Genomic DNA, 25623 nt, shown 5'->3' with positions numbered 1-25623 from the left:
TTTTCTACTTCCAGTTATAATTTTGTTAGGACACTGTAGTAAGTCTAGAATGGAGTTTTTAGTGAAGATGAAACATTGTTGCAGAGCAGATGATAACTCAGTATGCAGAGCCTGATTCCAATCACAAACCTTAATTAAAATTTCCAGCATCCTAGAAACTTTTAGTGTTCTCTCTTTTCCTCTCTTCTTTTTATGTTTGAAGGGCTTTGTTTCATGTTGTGTCGAAGCAAGTATCAGAACCTGGAAATTTCCACAAAATTAAATTCCTGTTCTCCATTCAGCTTCAGTCATAACCAAGAATCATAGATTCCTTTGAGGATTTTTTTTTTCTATAGAATCTGGTAATATTTAAGCCTATCATAGCCTAAAATAAATGTGCACAAAAAATGAGATATGATTTCTCAACTATTTTATGAGACAATAGAATTTAACCCATAAATTTACAGGCACAGCTGTGCCTTCTGCCAAGCCCAACAAAATTTATGGAAAGCAGTCATCTTATTTTTTGTCTTGGTCATCTATCTTACATGCAAGTGTTCCTATTCATGCTGAAAATAAATTCAACACTGAAAATAAAAAATAAAAAAAAAAAATCAGTATTTTAATAAGATTTTTCTGTGGTGCCAGTCAAATCCAGAACTGTCCAATGATTTTGTGAAGGAAGTGATTATCTCCACAGAGAGTCTGAAGTGACTACAGACAGACTTGGAGAGAGCCAACAGAACTATAAGCAAAATTTGTGTCTATCCATAACGTTGATTTTGGCACAAAGGGAGATGACTGAGCAAGTGCAAGAATAGGAAATAGTTTGACTTTACATCAGCAATTTTTCAGTGTTTGGAAGAGGCCTGTGAATAAATCTGCTAGAGAGAGAAAATCCCCAGATGTCTCCACAAAATTGCCTCTCAGCAGACAAAGGGTGGTGAACAGTGGCTTTCTGGGAGAGCAATGGCTACAGCTGAAGCAGGCCATGCTTTAGGCACAACCAGGGTACATTTTTGAAGGTGATCCAAGTAAGGAAAATAGGGAGATGATAGGAAGTGGGGAGAGTAACAGCAAAATCTAGAACAGCATTATCGGATTTATTAAATACCTTACTTTCTCTCCTGTGATAAATGAACATGCAAGGCACAAGGGCACATGCTCTGGGCTTGGGACTTGTTTACTTTTCAGGCCAGAAATAGATCTCCTGAGTTTGTTCGGTGTTGTCCTTGAATTTGGCAATACTATCTCTTGCCAAGCAAGGGCAACCTTTTCGGTGCTGTTGCTACCTTCTCCATGCCCACCCATGATGATAGGCTGAAAGGGCTGATTGAGTCAAGCAGAAATATTTCATATATTCTGTTTTTTGTTTTCTAGCTTTAAGGTTGCTCCCTCTTTGTACTGGAAAAGTATGGAAACAGCTTCTGGATTGCCATTTAATAGAATTCCCCCCTAAGATAAGCAGAGGATGGGCACTCATGTGAGATCAGCTGTGCCTCTGTATTTTTTTTTTTTTCATTTGCAATTTTGGCAAATGTGCTAAGATAACATACACAGATTTTTGCTTTCATTCTTGTCTTCACTATTTTAGGATTCTTTTCTTATAAGCAAGAACCCATTATCATTTGGAAATTTTAATTTTAGAACAAATATTTCAACATCTTGTAAACATAGGCCTGAATAAGAATGTGTTTACAAAGCAGTTTTGGGGGTGGGGTAGAGAGTTGTGGCAACATGAAAATCTAGAATTTTTTTGCAGATAAGAAAAGACCTTAGTACCTTCTGTGAATATCACATCTTTGAGGGGGGAAAAAATCTCAAATGTTTTCCAGCTTCCCTCGGGTATAATCTGAACAAATACCTTCTTTCTACAAAACAGCTATGCTCCCTTTCACAATGAACTCTGTACTCATAATAAACTGGAAGAGATTTGTTGGGGTTTTTTTTGGCAGTTAAAGGGGGACAGTGATACTTGCAGTGGAGTGTATATCCTATCATATGGGTGTAGGAGAGCTGCAAATAGAGCCTTTTTTTTTTTTTTTTTTTCCTACACAGAGGTATTCACTTGGGCCCAATTCTTGCAGACACTACTCTACATGCGTTTAACTTCTGACACATGAATAATTCAACTGAAGTCAAACACATATGATTCCACGAACCCCTCTTGGGAAAATAGTTATTACTGCTGGGAATATTCCATGGAGCTATATATATGCAGGCTACCTATATCAAGAACAAATGTAGACAGTGTTGCCAGGGAACCCCAGGAGTTTTGAAGGCAAGAACAGACTGAGAGGGTCTGTCCTCTGCTGCTTACACTACAAAACTACACAGTGTGGATTATACTCTGCCCCACGAGGTCTCCCTGCTTATTCTGCCTGCATTTCACTGCAAATCATTCTTCTCAGCTGGGTGCACGGCTGCAGGAACACCACAGGTCATTTAGGCTGAGCAAAGATGTCCTAACAACAGCTTGTTTGAAAAAACAGGGATGGCTTTATAACAAAAGTCATTCCTGAGCACCTAGAGTCCAGTACATCCTTATTTGTTTTGGTCTCAGATGTTTTTAAAGACTTGGCTACAGAATTAAAACTTGCCAGTTGGGTCAATAACATTAACCAGGTACCTTCCTCCTCTCTTCCACCATACTCAAATACTGTCCTTGCATATGGGCCAGAATATTGCTATTTATGTCTTTCCCTGCTGTTGCTTTTTGACCCTATCACCACTTGTTTTCTTCTTTCTCACAGCTGCTTAAAAATCAAGATTTGTCTTTGCCTTCAGGGCATTTCTTGATTTAAGTCTTTTACAGTCAGGGCGGCTGCAGCTGGTGTTGAGGAAGATGGCCACAGAGCTCAGACGACCACTGCAAACTGTTTTCTGTTTGCACCCCATCTTGTTGTCGTGGTGTCACCTCTGCCTGACTTGTTTGTGCATTTTCACTCAACCTTTTCTTCACCTGCTTCTACGCTACCATGTGGGATGTGCTTTCTGACTGAGCCAAAAGCCCACAATACCACAACTCTTCCATATTTGTCTTTTGCTGTGTACAAGATCTTAGTCAGCGGACACAGTTAAAGGTAACTGTATACACAAGGATTTGTAAACGTAATATATGTGTATGCTGGCAACTGTGCTGCTTAATTTTGTCTGTTGTGTGGTTAGCTCTTTAGGCAGACTTGTACTTTCCTTTGCATGGGGATTCTTTAGATGACACAATGAATATTTAAAAAAAAAAGGAACATGAATTCACACAGCTTTGGTCTCTTGCGTCTGAAAATTGTAGATACAATCTTAAGAACAAAGACAAAAACAAATAATTGATGTGGGTCAGGAAAACCGAATGCCTCTGTAGCTAATTTAAGGGCGAGAGGTGGAAATAAGGAGAAGTCAGAGTTCCTTAAGAGATTCCTCATCTGCCCATCAAGGCTCTGAGGTTTAATTCCTCTGTGCCAGTCTCCACCTTGTCATAGAACCTTAGAATCATAGAGCATCTTGGGTTGGAAGGGACCTTAAAGGTCATCTAGTTCATTATGTAACACAGCAGTATTGCTTCACAGTGGTAGTTTAAAAATTAATTGGCCAATGTTTATGAAATTAGTTTCTAAATGCTAATGAGGAACAATACAATTTTCTCAAATTTGGCTGAGGAGAATTTTATACTACATTTTGACTCCATTTCAGTGAAAGTAATGATTTTCTATTTCAGTCTGGCTACTCAGTGAACAGGAAGTAGGTATACCAATGAATTCATTGAAAACGCTCAGTAGGGTAAATGCATGGAAGCAACTGGTGCAAAAACTAGCCAGGTGTTTTCAATTATAGAATAAAATCTGATCTCCTCAGAGAAAGTAGGGACCACACTCTCCTTTAATAGAGGTGATCTGGCTTAGGCAGTTGGTTTACTCTTTGTCAACTGTGCTGTTCAGATGGAAAGAGAGAGGGAGAGACTCACTTGTTTCTTTCTTCCAGTGAGTTTGTTATTTCAGATTTTTCAAAGAAAAAAAAAAAGGCAGTTCTATTTTATTTAAAATAGGTATTCTGCCTGTCCTTGTTCCCCCCCCCCGCCCCTCAGTAGGATACTAGAGTAAAGTTAAAGTATGGATTTTTAGTGTGTCTCATCTTTATTTCAGAAACTTCAGTAACAGACTCCCTCAATAGGCAGCAAGCTGTAATACGGGATATGCCCCGATAGTCTGAAGAATATGGGTAAGTGTAATATTTTTAAATGATATTAGACATAGGGGGTCAAATCTTACTTTTTTTTTTTTCTCAGAATTTTGTTCTTTCATATAAGGGTACAGAAGTAAGCCTTGAGTGAGTTCCTGTGAGTGCTGGAATTTCATTCACCCACACAGTATCGTTCAAACATTAATTGCTGTGGGAGACTTCTAATGTACGAGGGGCTGGTAACTGAAGAGTGTGTTTGTATAGCGTGTTACAAAGATCTTGGGGAGAGTGAGGAGGACAAGGAAGGTACCTGCATGCTATGGCTGTTTTTCATTGCATTTCCCAGTTCACTTTTTGTTGTTGTTATTTTCTGTGAGTAGAAGTTTAAATCTGTAAGAATACTGCTGCTGAAGAGCTTCTCCAGGTGCTAGTATTGTCCCTCTGTCCTTAGTAACTGTGTGTATTAAAAATGCATAGATTTCCAGCACCTTGATGACAAGAGAAGCGTGATTATCCCAGTTTTAAGGACTGGACTTGTGACACAGTGTGTCTGTGCAACTTTCCAACAGGACGTAGTCTCTGTGTGAAGATCAAAATTAAGTTCACAAGTGCTGGATCCCAGTTCAGCTCTGGCCTGATCTTCCACTGTATTGGAGATGGAGAAATTGGGCCTTTCCTAATCCAGAATGAAGCTTCTTCTCTAGCACAGAAGTGCTGGTTAGTTTTTAACATATGAGCAACAGCTATATGAATGCAGTGCAGGATAGATCCTTGGCTGATGTATGTTGGCCTGACTCCACTGAAGTAATATGAAACTATGAAAATTGTCAGCAGCTGTGGATCTGCTGTGTTGTGTATGCTCACATTCATTACAAGAAATCATTCTCTCTATGAATGATGAACGAGCTCTTAGAAAAATCTTATTCATTCTAAAGACTGAATCTTTGGTCTCTCAGCTTTCCCCAAGTATTAAACACTGTGGCCCTTACTTCAGCTCTTTGAAGCTGCGCTGGAACATAACCCTTCTTTTCTTTTTTACTTCTTTCCCTTGAACAGCCTCGCTATCAGAGCACTTGAGTGGGCCTCCAGAAATCTGTTCTTGCTACAGGCCCCCTTCAGCTGATACTTTAGACTCTCTAGTTTTAGTAGGCTACAGATTTACAACTGTGGCCTGCTGCATGTGGGTGAAGAGACTTAATTTTTCAGTAGCTCCAGTACTACAGTGATGCAACCATGACTAATCCTACAAATAACGTGTGTGCATGTATATATGTGTGTATTTGTGTTTATATGTGTATAGACATATGCTTTGAGTCTCACTCACACTTGTGTCATGATTTGGGCACATGAAAAGAAAAATAAATAATGATAAAGTGTAATAATTTAGGATTTGGCAGGCTGAAGGGTGCTATCTCTTTGTGCAATCTCACAAAATCATGATGAAGTGTCTAGGCAGGAAAGGGACAATGCCCCGAAGCTTATTTCCCCTGCATGCATGTGTGTTTTTTCTTCTCCTCTGTATTTTCCTGTGCTTTTTACCACTGCAAAAATTCTTTTAAATCTTCCTGCCATCAAGTGGTGCATATGCAAGTGATTTAATTTAAAGAAGATCAATTATGCTGAAAACAAGAAATTAATAATGTTCATTAAAGTGATGATTGTTGTTCACATCAAAAAGACTTTTAGCAATATACAGACATATAAATTAGAAGCATGTACTGGTGTATATGCAATAACAAGAAGAGGCCCTTTCTCACAATGTAAATATATCCTGACTGTCAGTCAAATCTCAAGCATTTCAGTTGAATCTGAAGAAATAAATCCAGTGAAAATTATGAAAGTTTAAACTGTACAAGTAATTGCTGAGTCACATGGAGACACGTTCAGGTGGTGCTCACAGTGGCAGCTCTTGTACTAGACGAGTTCTCCTTTTGTGTTAGGTGCTGTACAAACACTGGGCTCAGTAGTGAAGAGAAATTAGATGTTAAGATCTGCCCCATTAGACAAAGGCAGAGGAATCTCAGTGTCAGTGGCAAAAATGAAAATTCCTTAGTACAGCTCCAGAGATGAGGGAGGAATAGGAGGCAGAGTTATGGTCAAAGTCTTCCTATAAATGTGATTTAAAAAAAAAAAAAAATCCAGTAGTTTATCTGAAGTAATCTTCCATTTTTTCACATGGGAAATTTAAGTAAATGAATGGGGGGGCAAAAAACTAACAACAAAAAGCCCACAGTAAAATGCAAACTAAAGCCTGTTAAGGCCAGGATGAGACCTTACTTCTTGGGTCCTAGTTTCTTGCAGTAACTAGATCACACTGCATCCATCAGTGTCATTCATCATGTGTTTTGGTCGTCCCTCTTCTGACCACTTTATTTGTTCAAAATGATTCATCAGCATAGATTGTCTTGAGTCAGTAGAAATAATATACTCAGTCTACAAAGTTCTCTCTCCCCTAAAAGTCTGCTGTTCCTAATTCCCAGATAAACAGGAAGACCTCCCGTAAACACGATCGTTATATGTTTTTCCATATTTAAGTGGTGTCTCTTAGCCTGTGTGATCAATGCCTGGCTTGCTTGCCCTTTGTAGAAGCCTGAGTGTTTAAAGAAAAGCCAGTGTTTCTGCACAGTACAAGAAAACAGACATTGTCTATGGATGGCAATTATTCAATTACTCCAAATATTTTTATTATGTTCAACGGCTCTGCTCTTTTACAGCAGATGGTGTCAGCTGCAGGTTGTTTTTTTTCACCATGGATGTTTCTTTTTTTTTTATTTTCCTAAAATCTACTCATTCTCTCCTTAGAGCCTCAGCCACTTTTGCCAAAAAGATTTTTTTTGTTTTTATTCCTTGCAATGGGACATAGAATGGTGTTGAAAGGTATTGTAGCTGGCATAGCCTGCAGGTGCTGTGAAGCTGGGTAGAATACTTCAGCTCTTTCTCACTCTTTTAATCTTGGCTTACATTCATACTGACTTATTAAAAACAAAATGGAAAAAAACCAACCCACCCAAATATTTCAGCTTGATTTTTATCATGAAAGAGCTTTTGTGCCAAGAAGACACCTGGCTGGTTTCAGAGTGCTGTTTTCTAATATGGCCAGATTTCCAGATTATTTATTTTTCCAAGTGCCATGGCAGACTTTTGAGGTCTGAACATCAGTTACCTGTCCACAAACAAATCAAAAATATACAAAGGCTTTCTAGAATCACCCCATCCAGAGATTGTGGTATGTTGACAGAGGGCACAGTTATATCAGCCAGATGAAGATTTAGAATCTTCCTGTGTTATTATGACTTCACCTTTTCATCAGTGTACTCCAGGATCTTTATTTTCCTTATATTTCCAGTGTGGTTTCAGACTTCTGTCTAGTGTTTATCAGATCTTGCTTAGTTTGAACACTTGGAGACAAACTCCTGAACTTACTGATTCCAAACCATAGGATTATGGCAGTGATACAGGAAGTCAGGAGCCAACTGGAAATTCAGTTGCAGAAGTGAAATTCAGAACTACCAGTGTACTGTGAGACCAAAGAGGTGTTTCAAGTGAGAAAGCTTGGAAGCTGTGATACTACCTTGCCAAGAAATGAAGCTGTGGCTGTCAGTTGCTGTTGTTATTGTCTAAAAAATGACAATGGGTGGCACTCAGGAGATTCTTCCGTGATCTTGCAACAGGAAGTTTTAGTTGTGACCCACTGGAGTAAAAGGGCTATCAAGGATGTACTGAGTGGGCTCTGTGGCAGAATGAGACTGAAATAACTGCTCTTCAGTGTTATGCTTATGAAAGAATGCTTCTGAGGCGGGCTGTAGACTCCTTACTGGTAGTTCCTAGAGAACTCTGGACATCATATTTACAGCAGCCCTATGGACATACCTACTTGCTCAGGCACACTCTGGCTCTCCAGTCTTCTCTCTTTTGATAACGTTGGTCCAAAAAGAAAGCTCTAGAGTCTCTCTACCAGTATTCTGATGTTGCCTACCATAAATTTGTTTGGGATTTGTAGTCTATTTGAGCTCAGACTGAGAGTTTGTTTTTTTTTTTTTTTTGTAGCCTGGCTCGGTTATGGGAAATACATTCTGTAATACAGAATACTCCTCAAGTGCTCAGTCACATACTGTGACTATGTAACCAAGAAGTATGTTTCTATAATATGTAATATAAATGAGGACCTTGGAGTATAACATTCTGTGTACTCTTTTGTTAGTTGTTCTTTTTATACTATGGAAACTTTTTATTTCACAAAGAAATTCACCCTGACCAGAATCAGGTGTCTATTGTCTCTGAACCATTTCATCATATGAGTACAATGTATTTTTTCATTATGCCATCCTAGATAATTTACTGTTTCATCTCAAAGACTAAGCAAGGTTGAGCCTGTGTGGTATCTGGATGAATGCCTTCCAAGAAAAAGTTAGTATCATACAGGAAATAGTGTTGGTGATTCATGACAGAATTACGACTGTTCAGATTTAAAGTACTTCAGAAATAATTAATCTTTTAGATTGTGAAGAGGTGAAAAAGTTGAATCATTCTCTTTACCATGAATCATAAGGTTTTTCTGGTGTCGTGGGTAACTTGTAATTTTTGCTTTTTATTCTTTTTCTTTTTTTTTCTTTTTGTGGGAAACCTCTCTCATATGAATCATGCTATGTTGTTCTACAGTTACCCCTTAGCAGCCTTAATCTACCTGATTCTCTCTCTCAGGTGTTTGTAAAGTAGGATGCATTTCGTCATAAATCCCTTGGCCTACCACTGCCATCCTTGCTGCCAAGGCAACCAATACATTACACTTCCTTCATGGCATGGCAGGAGCAGAAAACTACATCATGTAGAACTAACTCACTGCTTAAGTGAGCTGAGTAGTAAAGGCAGATAGCTTTTTAATATGAATCACCTGTGTTGAAGAAAATTTTGCTGTCAAAAAAAAAAAAAGGAAAAAGAAGAAAAACTTTGAGAAAAGTACTTGATAACTCCTAGCAGGAATTGAGGATATGGATCAGGATGGGTAGGATGCTCAGGGAACGAGATTTTAAAATCTAAAAGAAAATCAACTTTGCACTGCCAGTTTTCCATTAAGCTCTCATCAGCTTTTATATTTGTGTCAAATGGGAGACATGAAGATGAGAGGCTCACTGACAGTTACAAAGTGAGCCGATGATCAGTGCGCATTATTTTCCTAGTTTCCTGGTTTTGCTGTACTTCTGAAATCTTTTTTTCCTTTTCTGTGTGATTTTAGGAGAGAGATTTTGTTTTTCTGAATTAAAAAATAAACTACATATCCCATTATATGAGTAAGATGCATCTCTACCAGCATAGACCCTCTCCTTGGTATAGGCTTTGCAAGGCCTGTCACAGCTGTCAAAGCCTTATCATGATCACTTTGTGCTAACAACGACACAAACTGGGCCAAACTGAGGCTGACCTCAGAAATAATTTAGCTGAATTTGGATTACAGACTTGCTTGGTCCAATGCATATTTTTTGCCCAAAGAGGCAAAAAGGGATTTGCCAAAGAGGCAAAATTCAGAGGGGGTGATGCACCAGATGGTTGTGCTGCCATTCAGAGGCACATCAACAGGCTGGAGAAATATGCCTGCAGGAATCTTGTGATGTTCAACAATGGGAAATGCCAAGTCCTGCAACAGAGGAGGAATAACCACATGCACCAGTATATGCTGGCGGCTGTCTGTCTGCAAAGCAGCTTGGAAGAAAGGGACCTGAGGGTCCTGATGGAGACAAAGTTGAATGTGAGCCAGCAGTGTGCCTTTGCAGCAAAGAAGGCTAACAGCCTCTTAGTCTGCATGAGGGAGAGCAGTGCCAGCAGGACAAGGGAGGTGATGCTTTCCCTCTACTCAGCACTGCTGAGACCCTACCTGGGGTGTTGTAACAGGGATCCCAGCACTGGACACAAGAGAAGCACGGACCTACTAGAGTGAGTCCAGTGAGGGACCATGAAGTTGATTAAAGTACTGGAGCATCTCATATGAGGACAGGCTGAGAGAGCTGGACTGTTCAGCCTGCAGAGGAGAAGGCTCAGGGGGTTCATGTATAATATCTGAGGGGGGAGGGGGGGGATAAAGATGATGAGGCCAGACTCTTACGGGTGTTGCCCAGTGGTGAGACAATAGGAACAAGCAAACACTGGAAAGTACATTTTAGCAGAATAGGGGAAAAAAAAAAAAAAAAGCTGCTTAACTGGGAAGGTGGTCAAATACCAGAACAGGTTGCACTGAGAGGTTGTGGAGTTTCCATCATGGAGATACTCAAAATCTGACTGGATAATGCCCTATTCTAGCTGACCCTGATTTGAGCAGGGGGCCTTGGACCTCTGAGGGTCTTGGTTAACCTCCACCACTCTTTGATTCTGCATAGCTCTCTATAGGTAACTGAACTGTCTAAGCACAGTGGGGAAAGCTAACTGCCATACTTTGCATTCCTCAGCAAAACTAAGGTCAGTGGAGTGACCTTTTGAGAAGAAAATATAGAGATTGAAAACCTTTTGAGCTCTAGAAGTTGTTGGTTTGTCAAATCCTCTGCATGAGAGAAGTGGCAGAAGTCACATACCTTGAAACTTCTACCAGGTGAGACTATCTCTTCAGAATAATTGCGGAGATCAAGCCTCTTTTGGCATAAAGGTGGACTGCACAGGTCTCTGCCTGTGGAGGCAAATATCTGTGATTCAGATATTGCAACACAAAGGGACACGTTACTAAAGCAGTATATTACATGCATTATTTGGAAGTAATAGTATATGACAGTAACTCAAAAATGCAGTTTAAATTTACTAGAAAAAAAAAGTCATCAAGAGGAGGTGACTCACTTTGTAATGCTGTTACCTGGAACAGTTTGAGCTGACCCTCTTATGTTCTAGAGCATTTGAGGGATTTATCCGCATAATGCAAGTGGGTGTCCTGGTTTGGTTGGAATAGATTTAATTTTCTTCGTGGTAGCTTGTATATTAAGAACTTGTAAGGAAAATAGTGCTGATAACACAGAGATGATTTAGTTGCTGCTGAGTGGTGCTCAGCAAGTCAAGGACTTCTCTGTTTCTCAAGCTGCCTGCTAGTGAATAGGCTGGGGTGCACAAGAAGCTGGGAGGGAACACGGTCAGGAGAGCTAACCCAAGGTGACCAAAATAATATATTCTGTACAATATGACATCGTGCTTAAACATAAAACTGAGGGGAGCTGCCTGGAGGGCTGCAGCTGGGCATTAGTCAATTTGTGGCAAGCAATTGTTCTGCATCACTCTTACCCCCTCCGCCCTCTTCTGTTGTGTGTGTTCTCCCCCTATCCCCCATTCTTATTAAACTGTCTTTATTTCAACCCATGAGTATTCTAACCTTTGCCCTTCCAATTCTCTTCCCCCCATCCAGCTGGGGATGAGAGGTGGAGTGAGCAAATGAGTGGCTGTGCGGTGCTTAGCTGCTTACCAGGGTTAAACCACAACCAGTGGGCACAGGAAAGTGAAATGCATGAAGCTAGGTTTGTTAGTCTAGCTGTGCTCTTCTGGAACGCTTATCAGTTCCTTACATATTTTTGCCTGTCTACAGAACCTGAAATTGGAGGTTTGTTGGTTTTGTTGTTCATACCTTCAAATATGTCTAAAACCTTTAGAGAAAGCTGGGACAGCAATGCTTTCCCAGCATACTGTGTGATTTCACCCAGCTACTGCAGCAGAAAAGGCATGGGCCTCGGATTTTACCAGGAAAAGTGTATTTGTGCTTGCCTGCTGAAATAAAGAATTAGTTTTTATTGCATGGCCCCTCATTAATTTTTAATTAGTTGCTAGTTGGTTCCTTAACTCAATTCACTCTAATTAATTGATGTGATAAGATAGAATACCCTAATAGTTCTTGCTTACACACTTATTAATACAAATGAGTGGAATCACCATTATGCACCTGTTCTTGGTAATCTGTGCACATACTAGTGAATTATCACTGCCTCTCAGAAATAACATCCATAGTGATGTTTTGTTATTCCTTAATGCTGGCTGATAGAAGCTCATGTTATCACATTGCATAGGATGCTTTGGAAAATACAGTCACTCACTGTGACTGTGAACTATGGCTGAACTTCATACATCCAGAAGACATAGCTTTAACTTACTCGTTACCCCCAAAACATTTATCTAAATTCATGGCCTGAAATGCTGTAATTGGAAAGTGTCTTAGAAATATCAATATATTAAATATCACTAAGGTACAAAAAGTCAGAAAGCATAAAGTACATGAGCATCTCCCATTTTGCCCTTTTCTCACTCCCATTCTTTTTCTTGCTTTAAAAAAAAGAAAGAAAAAAGATAAAAATATTTGTCTTGTTTAAAACTTGTTTTCCAGAGCTTGAGCTTTGACCCTCCAAAAATACTGTGTTAATGCTCAAGCTCAGAGTTGTGGCATTTTGCATGTGCTGGAATAGGCAGAACTGACATCCTGAGTGGTAGATTCTTGTTTAGGCTGTGGACATCTGAAAACTACTCCTAAATGTACATAGATGAACTCTTCACATAGAATGTTTTGGGTTGGAAGGGACTTTAAATACCATCTAATTCCAACCCCCCTGCCATGGGCAGGGACATCTTCCACCAGACCAGGTTGCCCAGGGCCCTATCTAACCTGGCCTTGAACACCTCCAGGGATGGGGCATCCACAGCTTCTCTGGGCAACCTGTTCCAGTGCTTCACCACCCTCTGAGTGTAGAATTTTCTTTTAATATCTAATCATACCTACTTTCTTTTAGTTTAAAACTGTTACTCCTTGTCCTATCACTACAATCCCTGACAAAGAGTCCCTCCCCAGCTTTTGTGTAGGCCCTCTTTAGATACCGCAAGGTTGCCATAAGGTCTCCCTGGAGCCTTCTGTTCCCTAGGCTGAACAACTCGAACTCTCTCAGCCTCTCTTCGCAGGAGAGGTGTTCCAGCCCTCTGATCATCCTCGCGGCCCTCCTCTAGGCTCACTTCAACAAGTTCATGTCTTCCTTAAGCTGTGGGCCCCAGAGCTGAATGAAGTACTCTGGGTGGGGCTTGTGAGAGCAGAGTAGAGGGGGAGAATCCCCTCCCTTGACCTGCTGGTCACATTTCTTTTGGTGCAAGTGCACATTGCTAGCTTGTCGAGCTCTTCATCCACCAGTACCCCCAAGTCCTCCTCAGGGCTGCTCTGAGTCCATTCTCCACCCAGTCTGTGTTTGTCCTTAAGAGTGCCTGACTCACATGCAGGACCTTGTACTTGGCCTTGTTGAAGTGTATGAGGTTCACACAGGCCCAGCTCTCAAGCCTGTCAAGATTCCTCTGGATGGCATCCCTTCCCTCCAGTGTATCAACTGTACCACACAGCTTGGTGTCATCCACAAAATTCCTGAGGGTGTACTCAATCCCACTGTGATTGTCACCAACCAAAGTGTTAAATGATACTGGTCCCAACACAGACCCCTGAGGGACACCACTTCCCAATGGTCTTTACCTGGGCATTGTGTCATCGACTGCAACTTTTATCTACCTTATCCGCCAAGTGGTCAATCCATCAATTCCACGTCTCTTCAATTTAGAGACAAGGATGTTGTGCAGGATAGTATCAAATGCTTTACACAGGACTGGGTAGATGATGTCAGTTGCTCCAAATCCTCTCACCCAGTTTTACCCAAACTCATAAATTACATATCTTGGCTTCCAAAGTAATCCGAATTGCTGATTATTTCTGGTGCAACGGTTCCTCTATTGTTATGTGTTGTCCCTCTAATTTATACTTTACCCTTTTCTCCTGTACCTCCTTCTACAAAGAACATACACAAATGGAACACTTCCCTATCTTTTCTGTTGAGAAGTTTATAAGGACTTTGATGCAAGCAGCAGTGCCTTTTTCATTCTCATACAAATCTGCTGAGAGTGACCAGAAATCAGGACTTCATTGGTCTTACACACTTACAGACTGCCTGCTGTAGGCATGTTATGGTCTCAGGGAGTGACCTCTGGGAGTACGATATGAAGAAGCGCATACTGCTGAAACAGAAAGGATGTTTTATATAAATTTAGTTAAAATGTTTATGGAATGGATTGCTGAAAGTTTTTAGGAGGACCAATGGATTTCCATAGCCAGAGGGATATTTTCCTGCTCTCAATAGAGATAGCAGTGACTGGCTGGGCTTAATATTGCACTGAATGGATCAATTATGTGCAAAATTATTTTTGCACTGTAAAAAATGTTGGGGGGGGTGTTAATGTTATAAGGAACAAAATTTAGTATGCTCAAAAATGAAAAGCAAAATCGAGAGATGTATCACAAGTACATGTAGACTTGTTAGGATGAAGAAAGTGAGTCAGAAGAGAGAAGGATAGAAAGTCTTAGGGGAAGAGAGGCTGAAAATTTGTATGTCAGGTTGCATGGCATTTAGCAGTGAGAAGAAGCTGAAGGAAATGCTTACTTGCTGCATGTGGCCTTGACATTTTGGCCGGTATAACAGGGAGAACAGCAGCTGCAACTGGTGTGCAACTGTCACTCTAGAGGAGCAGCTCCTACCAGATGTGAGCAAAGTAGAAAAAAACAAACAAGTAGAATGAGGATGTGAAAGTCAGTTGGTGCAGTGTATGGTGTTTCAGCCCTTTTACTGGCAAGCTCCTTCTTATAAGGAGCAAAACAGAGGCCTCTGATAGGAACTGCAGCATTTTTCTCTATGACAGGTGGCAGGAGTGCTGAGATCAAGCCTTGTTAGAAATATAAAGGTGTGGTTTTGCACAAAAAAAAAAAATCATTTTATAGCTATGATAGATATGAGGACCACAGCTCACTTGTGAAATGGAACAACTCAAGATAAACAAAGGCTTTCTTAGAAAGCATATAAAAATTTCTAAGGGACTGCTCCTGGTGAAGTCAGAGAGACTTTTTCCCTGGTATGTAGAAAGGCTGAAATTTTAGAATAAAGAAGAAAGGAAAAAAAAAAAAGGAAAGAAAAAAGTGGGGACAAATTGTTGTAGGATTTGGTCTTACAGCTTTTACTCATGCAAGTAGCTTCACTGATTTCCAAAAGCTTATTCCATGTGGTTAAGCATTGTTTTTCCCAAAGCTTAGGTTGCAGTGTTAGTTTCTTAATCATTTTCAAATATAAAGGTATTTGGAGCCAGATCTTTCTGCTGTTGAGGTAATGAACAGCACTTCTTACTTATTTCAAGGGTCCTTTAATCTTTTCAAGGCCTTTTTAATTAAAATGAATTATTTAGTATTTGTACAGCATGTTGAAAGTACACAGCTGCGTAAGAGCTAAGAGCTGTTGTTATTCACCTCATTATTATCTTTTACATTTCCTATAAAACTAGTTATGACTTAGCAGCTAAGCTCCTCAGTTCTCAAGGAAAATAGACATTAGAAAATGCTTTGACTTTTTTTAGTAAGCCACAGTAAATTAATACTGCTGATGATTACAACAGTGATGATATTGTATGAGTACCAACTGAATCAATATACACCATTAGATTTCCATACTGAACTGGATCACGATCCTGTTGTTCGCAAGCATGGGCACATAAAAATGATCAGTTCTCTTTACACTCACAAACATTACACACCATGCATGTAAACTGATACGCCCTTGGAAAATGATAACCTCACACCAAACCTATGCTGGTGTCAGTCGTCATAAGATATATAGGCAAGTTGACAGTCAAAACTGGAAGGTCCTTCCTGACAGATACTTCCATTATCCCTGTGTGCATATGTGTTTCAAGGATGGAGCATTTCACATAACACTGTTATAGTAAATTGATCTATGTACAAGTGCAAGATGCCAGTCGTATTTGAAAAGCAATGTTTTTGAAGTTTTTATGCTGGAGTGAAGAATCCTTGCTTAAAATCAGGTGTGTGTACACTTCAGTATTTCGGAAGGTATTTTGAGGGGGTTGTAGAAAAATTATCTGATTTTGTTTAAAGTAGGTGCAACTTTAACTTCTTTTCTGTGAAATTAGAGTTCTGCTAATTTCTGAAAACACATACTCTGCCAAATTTCCTCTAGTACAGGTATAGTAGTAAATATAAAAGTGTAACTCTAAATGTGTCTATAAATCTATCTTTTTATGATTGTATATACATACACTGTCTCGATGTTTTGATTTAAAAGAGTTTTATATAAGCAAATAATTTGAATTAATAATAAAAGTGAGATCAGACGATAGTGGCAGTGGAAATTGTATACCCTAAAGTAAATGCTGCACAACATTATGTAAGCTACCACAATACTTGCCTAACTCTTAGTCATCTTTTGGTTTGGTTGTACCAGAAGGAATTTCTTTCATTATTTATTATGTGGCATGCTGGGCAGTACAATACCTTAGCTCTCAGTTTTTTTTAAAAAATACATTGCAATGGATTGGATATAGTCTTTTTTTTTTTCTTGATTTAACAATGTTAGTCCTACCTGTACACTGTGAAGATGAGGGCCCTTTATTCACTTGTAATAAAACTTCGTAAAGAAAATCACATAAAATCTTGATAAGTTTCTTGGTACTTTTAGCATAAGGGAATAATAGGCTACTGCCTAGATAACTCACAAGAAATAGCACAAGATATTCCTATAATCAAACCTCACAGATGAATGGCATTAATTTGCATCTTGGCTGTGTTATTCTTATTACTGTTGTTAGTAATATTTTACTTATACAGAATCTTTACTCTGAAAATATTAAAAAAAAAAAAAAAAAAAAACTTTAAAAAGCTCACTTAAGTTTCATGAAAACCTGTGTTTGCTATAACTCTTTAGGTAAATATATATATATGTATCTTACATGTATATATGTATATGGAAGCCTTGGCAGAGATTTTCAGTGGCTTATTTAAAAGCACACAGCAAGTTGCTTGTTGAATGGGGACAGGTTTTTTGACTCTTAATCTACTATTCTGTCTAAACTCACTTATTTCCACCTCCAACAGGATTCTTATGATATAAAGGGAATTATATTTATCTTTCTGAATCTCTGTTTCCTTTCATATGCCTGTTAAAATTTTGTTAGGAGAAAATGAAGACTAACGTTCTCGGGTACGTGCTCACTGCTGTTATTGAAATGGCCTGTCATGCTGAACGTCTGAACAAGCAGCTTTCATCATCTATAATGACTCTACCTTTCCCAAGAGGAGGCTAGCCGCTTGGAAATTTTTTGCTTCTTAAGGTTAGGAAGGTGGCATAATTGAGCAAACAACAAGTATTTAGGCAACTTTAAACAGCAAACCATACCTATTCAGAGCAAAGGACATGGTGAAGTGAAAAAAACAACAAAAAAGCCCAACACCTAAACCCTGTACCTGTGCTAAACTTCACTTTAAGACAAAGTTGTGGGTTTTTTTTGTTGTTTGTTTCTTATTTATGCTCATTGGATTATCCTACTTTATATGCTTGCTTTTCTGGGCTACTTTAATATGAAATTTTTAAGATCTTTATTTTTTTCCCTGTCTTTGACCAACACTGATTGTGGCAGCATCAATGGAATAAAGACCCAATGATCAAATGTACTGTTTTTCTACTTGTTTCTGGTTTAAATGATTCTTAGACTTAATAAGATGGGTAGAGAGGTTGATGGAGATAAAACAACTATAGAACCCCAAATTCAAGTCGTTGCTGCTATATGACTGTGCGAATTGCTGAGTTCCTCTGGGATTCCACCCCTTTCTCCAATTCTTTCCTTTAGCCTTTTCTATTTAAATTGAAACCCTTCAAGGCAGGGATAGTCAATAATATCTACTAACACAACACTTAGTACAGTTTATTATATAATCTAAACACCATATTTACTATTTTAATGCACAGACCATAAAGGCCATGAATCATGATCCTAATTGGGAACTGTGGGAGGAAATAGATGGAACAGGTTGTTGGATAGTGCAGATTGTCACACAGTTCTGACCATGTAGAAATTGAACACTGAAAGAACTGCACTTCTACAAGGCTTCCTAGATTTAAACAATTTCTAAGTAAAATAGGGTAATGGGGTTAAAATCAATTTAAAAATACCTCAGTCAGAATGAAGAAGTTAAATTTCACTGGCTCAAAGCAAAGGTGTGAATAAAGCTACAATCTGAATGAGCTTGAAACATGTGCCAGGAGAGTAGAAGACAAACTATGCTTATATCTCACAGTACACAATTCTGTTGTTCATATTTTTCAGTTAGTATCCCCTGTAGCACCATATTATCTATGGAAATACAGCTCAGAAGTGTGAGGAGTACTGAGAAATGTGATGAGTGTTCCATGTAAAAATGAAATATTATTGAAAAGAAATGAATATTTTTAGAGCAATGACTGATTTCAAATATTTTCCTCAATTTCATGTCACCAGAGGTCTGGAAAGTACTCTAAGAAAAAAAAAGCACATTGTACATGTTTGACATCTCGCTATGGGAAACACTGAATGCTTCTTGCATTATCATCTAGATTGTTTTAGGATGATAGAATTATCTGTTTATAATACAGTAAAGAAAATGTTCTGTGTAGGCAGTTCTTCCAACTGAAGGAAAATGAGGGTGGTTGGGTGGGGGTACAGAGGAGAGACCATGACCAGATGTTCTGAGAAACTTAGGAAAAAGCTAGAGTCCTGGGGCTAGGGCAGACTTTGAACAATATTGTGCAAATATGTCCCATGTATGTTTAACAGTTTTTAATAAAAATGTGGGAAACTGAATGAGTTAATTAAAGAAACAACAGCCTTTAAATGGCCTGAAAGGAAACATAAAAGTAGTTTACAAGGAGCTTCGGACCACTGTAAAATGGTTTAATTCAAAGATCTGTAGTTTCTGTCATGAACACTGAAAATGTTCAAGTGAAAAATGAAGCCTTGGACTTCTATCTTTGATATAAGTTGTTCCTTGTCCTTAATTAGGAAAGTGAAGCACCTATGAACTCCTTACTGCCTCAGCTGAGAAGGTCTAGGTATTTGGTCTCAAGGATGCAAAGACAAATATTTCATCTGAAAACTCATGATTTATAAATGGAATGAAAATAACAATACCGGAGTATCAGACAAAACAGACACAAAGCTAGGCTGGAAATTTGAATCCTATTCAAAGAAACAAGCAAACAAAAACAACCCACAAAACCAACCAACCAAAAAAAAAAAAGTTTGAATTGTATTTAGCTGAGACACAGCTGAAAATGAGGCCCTGGTGAAAATGGCTATCAACTGTGATAGTCATTCCACCACATTCCTGCCTGGTAAGACTGGTGTGTGTGTGTGAAATGGACAAAGGGGTATGTAAGGGTGCTAGGGTGGTAGTTTGTGAGATATTAAATGTGTAACAGGATTAAAGATCTGATTTACAGACTAAGAAGCCTAGGAGATGGGCAACTGATACTGACCTCAGAATGGGAATGGTATTCTCAAAAGTTTATTGCTTACATTTATAGTATTGACCAGGTCAAACTGACAATAAACCACACTGTCTGTATGTTTTTAAGCCAGCAAGTTTAGGTAATTATTTCTACTGGTATGTTACGCTGAAGAAAAAGATGGAGATAGTACCACTTCAATATCAAATTCTGAACAGGATGAAGATAAAATAACAGATTTCTAATGACTTCCACTTCAGAACCACCACTTCCTGGATTTTGATTAATACTTGGAGCATCCGGTTTCTAAATTTACGCACCTAAGTTGCTCCTCTTGAAAAGGAGCTGTCTCCTCAGAAAGGCAAACTGCTGCTATTGTAAAGCTTTTGATTTTTTTGTGTGTTCCAGACAGTCCAGCATGTGGAATATTCCATTCCCTCCTGAAGCAAAGCAATTTTTTTGTTAGACCTTCCATAAGGAGGTACTGTGACCACCTTATTCTACTGGCTGGTTATCTTTTGATATAGGTTGGTGTCCTCTGATCTCAATACAAATAAGACCTGAACTTTCTAATTTTCTTGGTTTGGGAAGAAATGGTTAGAGGTTGGAGAATGGGATTCAAGTTCAAGAAAATAAGATTCTTGGCAATTTCTGTTTCTGACTGAACTGGAAATATAAGAAGAACCTTTATTATGGTATTTCAACATTTCTACCTCCACTCCTGCACAGAAAATTATCCATGGAGGGTGGAACTTTAAAATGCCTCAGGATATGAAAGAGGGAGATGGAAAACTTGAGCTGTGTATAGCTATCATCAGCAACTGAAGTTCACATACAAATGTGGGACAAGAATGACAGGAGCACACACCTGATTTAGTTCTCCTGAAACACACTGGATTAGGAGGAGCTCTCCAGAGGAACACAGTGAAGAAAAGTGTCAATAGCTTGCCAAGAAAGAGGGAAATGGCCCCTTCTCAGCTGAGAATGCTGGGGCTGGAGGACTTTTCTAGAACTCTGAGTTTACCCTAAATCAGTCAGAAAACTGATTAGAAAGCCCTACAGAGATGTTACTAAAATTGTAGCCTATGGTGCTTCAGATGGCTAGGAATACGTTATCACCATAATTTATGGAGAGCCATATGAGACCCTCCTATACATATCCTTCAGCTGGAGAGTCACATGAGTGGAAGACTTCCAGTCCTAGTCCCAGCATCTCTCAGGAGTTTGGGAGGTGATTTACAGAATCTTCAAGGAGATGAAGTTGTTCTGTTCTCATGTTCAATACATTTGAAGTCCTTTTTCTTCCTCTTGTGCAATGATCAGAGTGTTTGTGCTGATTGATTTCGCTTGTGATGAAGTCCTCTGATTGTTCCTATTCATAAATCAGCTTTCCTGTTTTTCTTAAGAGGAGCTACCTTATCTTTTAGGGTGGGTAGGGTGTTTTGTTTTGTTCCAAAATTAAGTCTGACTCAGCCAGGTGTGTTTTAGCATCAGGTTTGTTCACTGTAGTTTATTGAAACAGGGAGATTATTTTGTTTTGCATAGAAATTTGGGGTTCATTAGCCAAGGGATGCGGGGAATTTTTCAGGCCTCAAAGTTGTCACTATTACACACCCACACCCACGAGTCAATTATTTCACTTTGCTGTCATACAGTGAATGCAGGCTCTCAGAAGGTGCCAGACTGACAGCTTTGAAGTCTACAGAACAGGTTTCGCAGAGGCATCAGCAGTCCCAGTTCTCGTGCACTCCTGTCTTTTTGAACCATAGTGGTTTGACTGTAAAACAGCCAAAGTTATACCCAGAAACTGTGTATGGCTTGCAATTTCTTAAGATACTCTGTTCTTTCCTTATCCAGAGGTATCCAGTTATAAAGCCTTTTTCGTCCTTAATTCACTTGAATACTGTCTTTGGGATCTCTTGGATGGAATGACTTCCATTTGCGGTGCTGCCTTGTGGACTGAGCAGGCAGTGAGACTGGCTTCCTTTTCCTGCTCCGAGGGCTCCCCTCCAAATTGTCACGGTGAGCTGCTCTGTGTGGGTAGTTTGCATTCTAACTACCTGTACTCAGTCCCACTTCAGATAAGCTAGAGGCATTTGGTCTTCTGGGCTGTTATATCAGCACCTTTTTTAAACCCGCAGTTATGCAGCAAAATGGCAGCGGCAGAATAACCCAAATAAAACAAAACCAAGGCTGATAAAAAAGATAAATAAATTAGGCAGTAGAGATATGTTTAGTGCACTCACCTTTTGAAGGCTGGTAAATGGATTGCTGTGGAGAACAGAGGCAGCTTTAAGCAGGCAGAATGAGGCTGGGTGCCAGTGGAATGAACGTTGTTCCATTCGGACGTAGTGCTGCAGCCGGGAGTGATGGAGAAAGGCAGGGCCTGGTGATTCCACACCATGGGTAATCCGTCCAGGTATCGCTGTGGCTTGCTTGTAAAATTTTATTTTTAATTGGAGACGTTATTTCTTTAAGAAAATACCTTGCTGATCCTAATAAAAAAAATAGAAATAGATATTCAGTCAATCAACACCCCAAGGCATTTTAAGTGAGGGAATTGTTGCTGAGACATGGGAGATTTTTCTCTTTTGGCAAAGGAGAAAATGCAGTTTTATAAGAGGGACAAATTCTTGTTTGGCTGTAATAAATTTTGCCCAGGGCCAGGGAGGCAAAGATATGGCTAAGCTAAACTATCTCCTCCCCATCTCAAGCCATATCACTCTGCAGCTGCACAATTCTCCAGCGATAAGCTCATGGACACACTAACTAGCCCTCAAACAAAAAGCTTCATTCTTTGATTTTGGCAGTGAAAGCAGTGGGAAGCAGCAAGGCAGGCACACAGGTTATGTGGAATCCTTTGGGATGATTTCTCCCATGAACCTCCTGGGAGCAGGACTGGAGCAGCAGCCTTTTGCTTGCCTGTCACCATGTACCCTTTTCCAGCTGTGCTGCAAAGAGTAACTGCGTTCAAAATGGTCTTGTTTAGGCCAAGAAAAAAAGAATGAGTAATTAAAATATCAGTACAGTCTGCTTGTTCTGGGGTTTAGGGTCTTGCATTTAAGTACCTAGATATGGCAGGACTGAGTTGTGTGGAATCTTAAACAGGTAGTTCAGCCATAAACACATGAAGACCTACACAACCAAGTGAAAACTGTTAAATACACCATCTGAGATGCAGAAAGTTCATGTAGTTCTTGTATAAAATGAGATTAGAGAAAGTGGCCTGAGCAGGAGTAACTCCACCTCAGATTTCCTGTGTCCAGGCACAGTTATCAAGAGAGTCGCAGTAAACAAACTTACTAGCAGCCTGTGTCCTAATCTTCACGCTACTGTGGTTGAAACTGGGAAGAAACATGAAGCTATGCATGGATATGGTTTTGATGGCACTGATTTCTATAAACATTACAGAATATGAACATCTATACTGATACTGTTGACTTTAGCCACATACAAGGTCTAGTAACAGTGAATGCTTTGATGTTGTTGGCTTTACTCATTCCACCTTGACAAATTATGGATGATATGTTTAATTTCCCATTACTGAACCTGACTGCTCCTTAGATTACGGGAGGACTTGTATTTTCTTTTGCTGATGGAGAACTGAGGTACATTGTAGGGCTGTGCCCAAATAATATAGGAAGGTATGGCAGAGCAGGTAACTGAAAGAAGCTTTAAATGAAACCTATCTCAGTTCTTCCATGCATTATCTTTATCGCTGCCTAATTCTTCCTCACATGTCAAATGCATCCAGTTTTCCTTCAAGAGAGCAAAAGCTCTCTCAATGCTTCTAGATCTGAAAGATCTAGCATTTCTTCCTTCCTTTGAGAAGGTCTGCAGGGAAATAGCAAGAGACTGTTGACTTCACCATTGAGCGTGTGCTGCAGATAACCTCTTGTACTTGTCTTTCAAAAAAGATGCAAAGTGGTTTACCTTGTGTTTTTGGTGTCTGAGAGAAATAAGCCCAGTGATGAGTTGTTTCAGCTTAGAAGGAGAGGAGTGATAACAGTTATAAAAAGCAGGGATTAAGGTTTCGTACTCTGTTGAGGACTGCCGTACTCCATCAAGCTGAGAAGCAGTGCTTGTGTCTGGCAGGGACGGACTGCTTCTGAAGACAGCAGTGGCAAAAAAGTGTCTTTTTGCATCTTTATTTAGTCAAAAATCTGCCTTACAGGCAAGGAAGGTTGACAGAATAAATGTGAAATAGCACCTCACACTAGTGCTCCATGAGCTTCCTGCTCAGCTTCCGATGCACTTCAAAGCTCCGTAGCTGTCTGGTCTCCAGCTGTCTTACAAACAACCTCTTCACCCACGAAGCACTCTGCGGGTAGGGGCAGTTGTTTCACAGGAACCCAGAATACATTGTGTTCCCAGCATAGGTTCTTGCCTGACTTTACCTCTAGGGAACAGGAAGAGCCTGAGCTGGACTGTCCTCAGTGCTGTTTGCAAACTGTTCTCAGAAACAATGGCTGATGATTCATCTGGCATCATCATCAACAATCCCCAAGCCTGCCTTTTAACAAACCTTCCCAAAATAAAGAAAGGAGACCTTCACAGACAGGATCATGTATGTTTTAGTGGTGGATCTACAGAAGAATAATCGAGGTTTATGAGTGCTTGTAATCAAGTGATTACGTATGCTTGCCTGAGGTCAGACAGTAAGCTAGTTTAGCAGCTCAGGGGACCCTTGTTCCTGTGTTGTACTCACATGACAAGAGCACACTGACTCATCCATGTGTTTGGGGATATATAAATGACTGCTTATAACATGTTTTTGCAAGTTTTAGTAATAAAGCCAAATCTGTGAGGTTGCAGTCCTATCTATGGCAACAGAACATAGTCATCACCAACATTTTGACTTAAAAGTTGTTATAGTTTGAGAAAGAAACTCAATTCCTTTTTTTGTTTATGCTAGTAATGCAAAAGGTCAGTGGTTTAATGTGCATAACCTTTTAAAGTTATTTCTCTGAGTAAACACTTGCTGGAAGTTATCCTGTCTGGGTGATATCTTTTGCAAATGCCTGGTACTGTCCCTCCTAAACAAACTTTTCTTTGGTGAACCCAAGACAAGACATGGGGTGCCTTTCTAGAGGTATGCATCCTTACGTAGTGGCAGCCCAAGTGATATTACAACATATGAAAGTAAAAGACCCAAGAATAGAGCAGATCGATGGTGTTTAACTTTTGCAGTTGCTAGCATTGGAAGGATGGTGATGACTGACAAAGACTAAGACACGTTAATGAAGGAAACTTGAACTACTCATCAGGGATGTGAGATGACAGAGGTTAGACATCATGCTGGCACCTGTGGGAATGAAATGTACCTGGTGGGGAGAGCCCACATAAGCACCTAGGGAAGACATTCACTCAAAAACAAAATTATGGATGTCTGCAACATGAAATAAATTAAATATTTACCTAAGCAAACTAAAACCTTTCTTTTTTTTTTTTAAAAGAAGTCTTCTCTAAAAAAAAAAATCATCTGGGAAGAGGACTAAAATTGGGGGGGAAAAGTTGAAACAGATAAGTAAATGAACAAAAACCTTCAGCATGGGGCTGCAAGGAAAGCTTGTGGTTGTTAAAGCACATGTGGATCTGCCAGGGCAAACTTTTTTTTTGGATAAACTTTTAAACAAAAATTACTTATTCTTATTTGACAAGTGGATGTAAATTGTTATTATAGGGGAATACTACAGTCCTTGAAGTCCAGCTGATTAACAGCATCTAAAGATGTAATGTTATTTTTAAGAGGAGTAATTCAGCTTAAAAACCCCAAGTCCTTCAAAAACTCCTTTCTCTCTCTTTCTTATCTTCTTCTCTTACACATCAATAAATGAAGTCAATGCTGGGTGTTTACTTACGTTTTTTAAGTACCTAGAAGACAACAAAAGATATTTAAACACTATACATGTTGTACCTAAAGGAGGTGGGAGGAAAATGTACATAAATATGCCCTTTCTTGGGATGTATCACCTCACACACCTTCCCGGAAAAGACAAAAGGGCAAAGAAAAAAAACAGCCATGAGAAAAAAAACATCCACAACAGAAGTCTGCGTTGCTGTGTCACCTTCCACGTCATATGAAAATACCTTTTCCAAAATTTGAAAGCATTTCTTAAGAGCAGTCAGAAGCGTATTGTTTTTTTTTCTTCTTCCTTTTCAAAGCAAAGCAAAG

At 39.4% G+C, this 25623-nt stretch overlaps 1 long non-coding RNA gene across 1 annotated transcript in view; it reads left to right on the top strand.

The window, feature by feature from the left end:
- The window catches only part of LOC118244632 (uncharacterized), a 28600-nt gene extending 11164 nt beyond the window's left edge, over window positions 1-17436 (top strand). Inside the window, exons 2-3 of the long non-coding RNA XR_007708338.1 lie at window positions 4116-4191; window positions 17143-17436. This is a non-coding gene — a long non-coding RNA (uncharacterized LOC118244632). The remainder of the gene's footprint in view (window positions 1-4115; window positions 4192-17142) is intronic.
- Window positions 17437-25623: the final 8187 nt, after the last annotated feature.

This window comes from Cygnus atratus, chromosome 5, assembly GCF_013377495.2.
Source record: "Cygnus atratus isolate AKBS03 ecotype Queensland, Australia chromosome 5, CAtr_DNAZoo_HiC_assembly, whole genome shotgun sequence".
NCBI classification, from domain to species: domain Eukaryota; kingdom Metazoa; phylum Chordata; class Aves; order Anseriformes; family Anatidae; genus Cygnus; species Cygnus atratus.
Note: the sequence above shows the minus strand (reverse complement) of the source record. Positions and strands in the feature narration are given on the sequence as shown.